This window comes from Zootoca vivipara, chromosome 5 (assembly GCF_965207765.1).
Source record: "Zootoca vivipara chromosome 5, rZooViv2.hap1.1, whole genome shotgun sequence".
NCBI classification, from domain to species: Eukaryota; Metazoa; Chordata; class Lepidosauria; order Squamata; family Lacertidae; genus Zootoca; species Zootoca vivipara.
The window spans coordinates 33,112,389-33,120,078 of NC_142588.1; the positions used below are offsets into that span (position 1 = coordinate 33,112,389).

General features: G+C 48.1%; 1 protein-coding gene across 4 annotated transcripts in view; it reads right to left on the reverse strand.

Moving 5' to 3' along the window:
- SLC16A12 (solute carrier family 16 member 12) overlaps nucleotides 1–5,544 on the reverse strand; it is a 49,362-nt gene extending 43,818 nt beyond the window's left edge. The window contains exons 1-2 of one of the 4 annotated variants that reach the window (XM_035138014.3): nucleotides 5,370–5,544; nucleotides 3,745–3,800 (exon numbers count right to left, since the gene is read on the reverse strand). The gene's annotated coding sequence lies outside the window, so the exon portion shown is untranslated. The remainder of the gene's footprint in view (nucleotides 1–3,744; nucleotides 3,801–5,369) is intronic. The other 3 variants (XM_035138019.3, XM_088670321.1, XM_088670322.1) reach the window with 3 other exon arrangements.
- Nucleotides 5,545–7,690: the final 2,146 nt, after the last annotated feature.

The following is a 7,690-nucleotide window of genomic DNA, read 5'->3' on the forward strand; positions in this document are numbered from 1 at the left end:
AAATAAAGAAATAAAAATACTTAACTGACAAATTACGCCACAGATAACTCAGTTCTGGCCCCCAAGCATAAAGCCTACCCCCCCCCCCCGGAATAAATTCTGGATAGGCCCCTGACTCCACCCATAATTTATCTGCAGATTTCCTGAAAAAGCTTATGACAATTCACACAATTAATGCAATAAAATCCATAAAGATGTCAATCCTGAACCTTTAAAATCAAGCATGCATCCAAGAAAACTACAGTGGCTAATTCCCTTTCCAGAGATGAGTTTTTCTACTGCAGGGCAGCTTTTATACAGTATGACCCTTCTCCACAAAAGCACTGACACTAGCAATATGTGACAAGAGAATACAGGTTAGAAAGAGAGCTGCGTTACTTGATCAAGTAACGCAGCTCTCTTTCTAACCTGTATTCTCTTGTCATTGGTGGTTGAACCTGGGTCCTTATCCATGCAGAGCATGTGCTCTAACACTGAATCATGGCCCCCATCTCAAGATGAACCTCCCCAGACACAAAGGTGGCCCAACCAGAAGAGGAGAAAATATTGGTGTATATGCATCTTTTAATGTAATGAACCTTCTACCCTCCAGCCTTTGCCATTCATATGCCTTCCAGATGTTTTGGACTACAACTTCCATCAGTCTCAACAAGCTGCACTGCCTGGGGCTGCTGGGAGTTGTATATCAATACATCCAGGGAGCGCCAGGTGGGCAAAAGTTGTTCTGCACAACTTTGCAGAGACGCAAAAGCCTTTGCATCTGATTACCTACAGCCTAGTCTGGCATGGTGAGGGGATGCTTGCTTCAGATCTGGGTGGAAGAGCATCTGGATAAGCCCTTCTCAGCGCATTTCCTCACTGCACTGCATCCCTTCCTCTCCTGCTGCTTCCTGCTTTTGAAGTTTGCTCTGGCAAAATGAATGATTTGAAGGGGAGGGAGAGGGGCGGCCAGTGGGGGGGGGGGGCATTAGCAAGGCACAAATTCTTGCTTGTAAACAAGCAATGCTTCCAATCGCCATACTTACTAGTTTTAGCTTGTTTCAGTCTGTGGGGTGCACTGAGATCAATGGGGCTTACACCCAAAAGAGCAGGCAAAGGATATTAAGGCATACAGTGGTACCTCGACTTACGAACAACTCGACAACCACATTTTTCGACTTACGAATGGGGGTAATGGCCGCACGCTAACGAATGTCTCAACATCCGGGGGGGAACCGTGGCGGTTTTAGATAGGGATTTTTCGACTTACGAATTTTTAGATAGGGTTGCTTTGACTTACGAATTTTTCCGTTTCCAATGCATTCCTATGGGAAATCGCGTTTCCAATGGCGTTTTTCGACTTACGAATTTTTCAACTTACGAAGGTGCCTTCGGAACGGATTAAATTCGTAAGTCGAGGCACCACTGTACTAGGCAGCTGGGAAAAGGTACATCCTTTTAAAACTATGTGGCTGAGTAGAACAGCTGATTGCCTACATTGACTAGGGACATGAATTGCACCTTAGAGACCAGGGCAGTAGAGTAGGAGAGGCTAGAGATGTTGCACTGTTGCCTTTGTCAGCTCTCTTTTCTCACCTGCTTTAGCAAGCAAAATACCTAGTTTTGGCCCCCCAGGAGGAGGCAGGGAGCAAAGGAGGTGCAGCAGCTGTCTCAGATACAAGCACAAGTTCTCCAGTGAGACCTGGCAGCCCACTGAACTGATAAATATTTTGACAGATCCTCCCTATAATCGTTTGCTCGAAATTCACATGGACCGAATGTTCTTTCCACAAATTGAAAGAATGGGAAATGTGCAGTTTTCCCTTTAAAAACACACACACACAAACCTGAATGTGTGTTTTATAGGGGCAAGGCAAGTGTGTTAATAACTAAGTCCTCAGCACACTTACGTACCTGGGGAGCCTCACTGAACGCAGTGGGACTTACTTCTGAGTAAGCCATTATACGATTGTACTGCACAATAGGCAATGTAGTTTTAGCACTCTGCCTATGGGTCTAAAAGCACACCACCACATTCTTGTGTTCTCTATTAATTAATCAAAACAGACAGCCACTCCCAGTTCCATCTTCCATGTCACTAAAGCACATTAGACTCCTCAGTTTATTGAGCAACTGGGAAGCCAGAATCAGGGACTCCCTGTTCCCACATACTTCCTGTTCCCAGATTAATCAGCAGCAGGTGCAATTATGTGATCCTATATATGTGGAGCACACCCTGTATTGTACTTAAGAACCAGGTAGAAGTTTTGTTCTCATAAAAGCTTATCAGATGCACTGAGCATCATGCAACACCCAAAACACCTGCTCTTCTATTCTTCTTATAAATTATTTGGAATAATCAACCTCTCTAGATCTATTTTCCCAATTATATCGGGGATGCAAAACTCTACTGCCGTGTTTCCCAAACTTGGGTCTCCAGCTGCTTTTGGGCCACAATCCCAATCATCTTGCTAGCTCGGGATGATGGGAGTTGTAGTCCAAAAACAGTTTGAGGACCACGTTTGGGAAACACTGCTGTGCCGACAAGCTCTTGGAGGTGATGTTGGGAAGTAACCCTCCAGATGTTGCTGGACTACAACTCCCATCAGTACTCATTAGCATGGCCTACAGCTAGGGAAGATGGGAGTTGTTGTTCCACACCTTCTGGAAGGCACTATGATGGCTTCTGCTGGTTTGTGAGATGAGAAAAGGCATATTTGGGCTAAAATTTGGGGAGCTGAGGGATTTGTGGGTATAGCTTAACCAAGCCAAGCTGCCTTTTCCTTGAGCTTCATTCAGCCCATGCTGCGAGTCACAATTCACTTTCTCGCCACGTTCTCTCTTCCTAAGAACACCTTTGCTCCACAACTGTCTCTAGAAGCCTGGTTAGCCATTATTGTTTAATTGTGGGAGAGTGGAAGAGAGTCTCTATCTTGCCTTGAGTAAAAGCTGAAGAGCCAGCAAGCATCATATGCTCCTCCACCCACTGACTCATTCTGGTAAAAACTGGGCAAAACACAAGCATTTATCTCTTTAATCCTTTCCTCCCCAGTTCATCCATTGTGCCTCCATTGCGAGACACAGGCAAAGAGGCTAAAGAAGAATCTACCCCACCAATACGAACGGGAGAAAGGAATTCTGTTCTTATCCATTCCTTACTTGCCTAGATCAAGGGGTGGGTGGGTGGGTGGGTGGGTGGGTGTGCTCTGGCTCTCCAGAAGTTGTGGAACTATAACTCCCAGCAGCCCCAGCAAGCACAACCAACGGATAGGGATGTTTGTAGTTCGGCAACATCTGGAGGGCCAAAGGTTCCCCGCACTTGGCTTACCGTAGGTCTTGGCTCACACATAGAAGCATCAGCAGCTGAGAGTGCAGATAGTAAGGGCAGGCTCCTTGGGCCTGGAGGTCATGTGAAAGATGGTCAGGTGCAAGCAAACAACTAAAACCAGACTCCTGCATCTTTGGTAGTTGCGTAGAAAGGGGGATTTCAGCAGGGATAGCTTGCATGACCAGCGACATGTGCTGAAATTTCCTCTTCTACACAAACGTTAAAAGTACAGGAGCCTGGTACACTATTTGTCTCTGACCAAGGGTCCAACAACAATAGGAGGGTCACGTCTCCCACCCCCTACTCCGGCCTAATCTCCACTTCCAACCAGCCATATTTTCTCCTTCAACCTACTTCCCTTACACTTATTTATTGTAAGCATTTTTCACTGTTCTTCAAGCAAAAAAAAAAAAAGCCAGGAAGAGCAACTTACATACCGTACATAAGGTAACAGCAAGGAGAACAAGACAGTCCTTGCCTGCAGGCTTCCCATCTAAAGTACACAACACAAAAGGGAAAAAAAACACAATAAGAGATAGGAAGGGAGAAAGCAAAACTCAGAATGCTGCCTGTCTATCACCTGCTTCACGGAAGAGGGATGCTAGGACATGGTGAAACTTGAAACGGATCAGAATAAATGCTCAGCAAAGACCTGGCATAATCTAACCTTGGGCAACCTTTGTGCAATGAAGTTGGCAGGAATGCTCAATAAGCTAGTCACCTGGAGAAGTCCCCAGGCACCAGTTCTTAAAAGTTAGGCAGCAGGAATGCCAAGTTGAATAAAATACTTGGGGCGGTGTCAGGTAGACCCTGTCCCACATAATCGGCGCACACCTTTTTGAATGGCAATGCCCATCAACTTTGGGAGCCCTGGCCCCCTCAAATATTTTATTGGGGGGTGCAAAGGGATCTCAGCCCCCAGGAGTTAGCTCCTATGTTAGGCAGTAAGCTCTTATATGAACGGCCAGCTGGATAATTCGAGCAAACGCTTCCCATTCTTAAACAAACGATGCTAAAGTTATACATCACCACTATTGCTCCCCGTCCTGCCATTCCACCCCTCATGAACACAAAACAGTTGTGTGCCTTTCCATCCTGGGAAACCCAGCCAGATTGGCAGGGTATGTATGTATGTATGCTGTTGTTGTTGTTGTTTAGTCGTTTAGTCATGTCCGACTCTTTGTGACCCCATGGACCATAGCACGCCAGGCACTCCTGTCTTCCACTGCCTCCCGCAGTTTGGTCAAACTCATGTTCGTAGCTTCGAGAACACTGTCCAACCATCTCGTCCTCTGTCGTCCCCTTCTCCTAGTGCCCTCCATCTTTCCCAACATCAGGGTCTTTTCCAGGGAGTCTTCTCTTCTCATGAGGTGGCCAAAGTATTGGAGCCTCAGCTTCAGGATCTGTCCTTCCAGTGAGCACTCAGGGCTGATTTCCTTCAGAATGGAGAGGTTTGATCTTCTTGCAGTCCATGGGACTCTCAAGAGTCTCCTCCAGCACCATAATTCAAAAGCATCAATTCTTCGGCGATCAGCCTTCTTTATGGTCCAGCTCTCACTTCCATACATCACTACTGGGAAAACCATAGCTTTAACTATAAGGACCTTTGTCAGCAAGGTGATGTCTCTGCTTTTTAAGATGCTGTCTAGGTTTGTCATTGCTTTTCTCCCAAGAAGCAGGCATCTTTTAATTTCGTGTATGTATGTATGTATGTATAAATAAATAAATAAATAAATAAATAAATAAACAACAATTACAATGTTGCCTGCCAAAAGGTTGCATCGACTGAATTTCCGCCTGGGGTGTGCAGCTGTGCTTTAAAGTCACAGCAGTGCTATGGCATGGGTAAGCTGCTTAGAGCATGGTGCTGGTCATAACACCAAGGCTGCAGGTTCAATCCTCATAAGGGGGGGCAGCTGCAGAGTCCAGGGGGTTGGACTAGATGATCCTCACGGTCCCTCTTCCGAACTCTACAGTTCTAGGATTCTATGGCAAGCAATCCTTTAGGCAATACTGTATACATATACATATACACGCGCGCACGCCATACACCCACGCTCACCTGCGGTCGTCCTGTAGCCGCGTGAGCGCGCGCGCTCTCCCTCCGCCGCCGTGGCTCCTCGGGGCGGCCGGGCTGCGTGGAGAAAGGAGCACCTCCGCTCGGGGGTCACCTAGAGCTTGAGAGGCGGCTCCTCCTCGGAGCCTGCAGCTCCGGCTGCTGCCCCCGGCTCGTCTGTGTGGCGGAATCAAGGGCGGCAGGGATGTTAGCCCTCCGCCCAGGCCTGGCCCCCTCGCGCCCTCCCGGGAATCGGATTACACGGCCGGCCGGCCTCCCTCCCCGGGATTTATTTGGGGCCCTCGGCACCGCGGAGATTTAGCAGGAGAGCAGCCGGGGGCGGGAGCAAGCGGCTGCTTAATCCAAGCCGGAGGGGAGCTGGGCTGAGCTGGAGGCAGAGGGGGGAGGAGGCTTCCCGCAGAGCCCCGGCCAAGCATGTTTACTCGGGAGTAAGTGGCGCGGCGGAGGACAGGGAGATTCCCAGGCAGAGAGACAGCGCTAAGCCGGCCGCCGCCGCGCCCACAGCGAAGCGCGTTTCGTCTCGCCGCGTTTTCCCGCCCTAGAAAAGGTTTTGCCGCTGCTATTTGGCCACCTTGGTGCCCAAGATAAAAAGCCCTCGCTTGCTGCTCTGTTGTATCTGCTCAGCGGCAGAAGGCGGGGTGGATGCATTGCCAGGGCTCCGTCCTGGGAAGGAAAGGTCAGGCTAAAAGCCAGAGTGCCTCTGAGCATTGGCAAAGAGCTGCGTCACCGCAATCAGTTGCGCCGGAGCTGCGACTCAGCCTTTCAAAGTTGTCCCGCGGAGAACATAGCTGCCAAGTTTTCCCTTTTCTCGCGAGGAAGCCTATTCAGCATAAGGGAAAATCCCTTAAAAAAAGGGATAACTTGGCAGCTATGGCGGAGAAGCTTCTCGGGGCTCTTTGCCCTTCCTCGTGGGAAGAGCAGCAAGCGAGAGCACAATGTTAAGAATGGACTTTTCACAAACATTGCTCCGAAATTCTCACTGGTCCTGTTCAGAATTTACTTGTGGTGGTGATAGTCTGCCTTTCTTTCCAAGGAGCTCAAGGTACTATCAGCCTACCCTACACTTTTCTCTCTCTAACCCCCACCCACCCCGTCGGCTTTTGTCCTCAAAGTAAATCTGTGGTGCAGGCTAGCCTGAAATTAATCCTGGGAACTGCAGTTTACCCCTCTCGGGAGCTACAATTCTCAGAATCCTTAAAAAAACTGCAATTCCCAGGATTCGTTTTAGGGTGGTGGGAAGCAAGGGCTTTACATGCTTTACATGTATGGTGCTTGTGCAGCCCCTGTGAGTTTCATGGCCAGGGAACTTTGAACCTGGGTCTCTCGAGTCCCAATCTGACACTCAACTAACCATTGCCCCACCCTAACTTAAAAGATGCCTCTCCTGCCAATGCCATACAGCAGGCAGGAGAATGTGCTTGGCCTGTAGTAAGTTGCGTTCACAAGGACAGGGAAATGCTGCAAGCTGCCAATCCGCCTGGCCTGCTGCCCTGTCCAAGCCTCCAAGTAACAGACCATCCCACTGCTTTAATGGTGTTTATGTTTTATTGTTGTACGCTACCCTGATGTTTTATGATACAGCCGTATGCATATATACAGTGTATACAAATCAAAAAATGTCATATAATTTAACAGTATTGTAAAGCCAACATATTCAAGGTAGGGGACCTTTTTCATACTCAGGCCTTATTCTCATCTGCACATGCCAGTGGTGGGTGGGCCAGAGGTAAAAGTGTGTGAAACAATGGGTGTGGTTTTTTCTTTTCTTTTGCCTGTGTGTAATATACTTGGTTCTATCCACACTCACGAACCTTCTCTATTCAGACAACCAATAGCCATTATGAGAGTTCAAGAACACACTCCAGACAAACAAAATAGTCACTTAAGCAGGTCTGGCAAGGGGGTGTGTGGCCTGGGGAGAGGGTCACATTCAACCTCCAGGGCCTGTGTTTCCCACCCTTTTTGTACACCTTCCATCTAGTTCTACTGGACTACTGGCCTGGGGTGTTTAGAACAATGCCTGTCAAAAAGGGCATGGCTTCCAGCTAATCTTGTTGGAAAGGAAGCATTGCAATTGTCAAATGCCTTCTGGCAACTGTGGCATCTTGGAATTTGCATTTAGTAGCTAGTTTCTTGGGGGTTGGTACTAGGGGACATGAGGAATCTTGCCTCTTCATGTGAACAGATGAGAACCCTTTCTGCACTTGGGAATATAAGACCTACAAATGAGCATAAACTGCCCATGCTGGATTTCTGTGTAGACTGTCTAAATCAGTTTGCCAGACAGCAAACAACCAGGTGCCCTG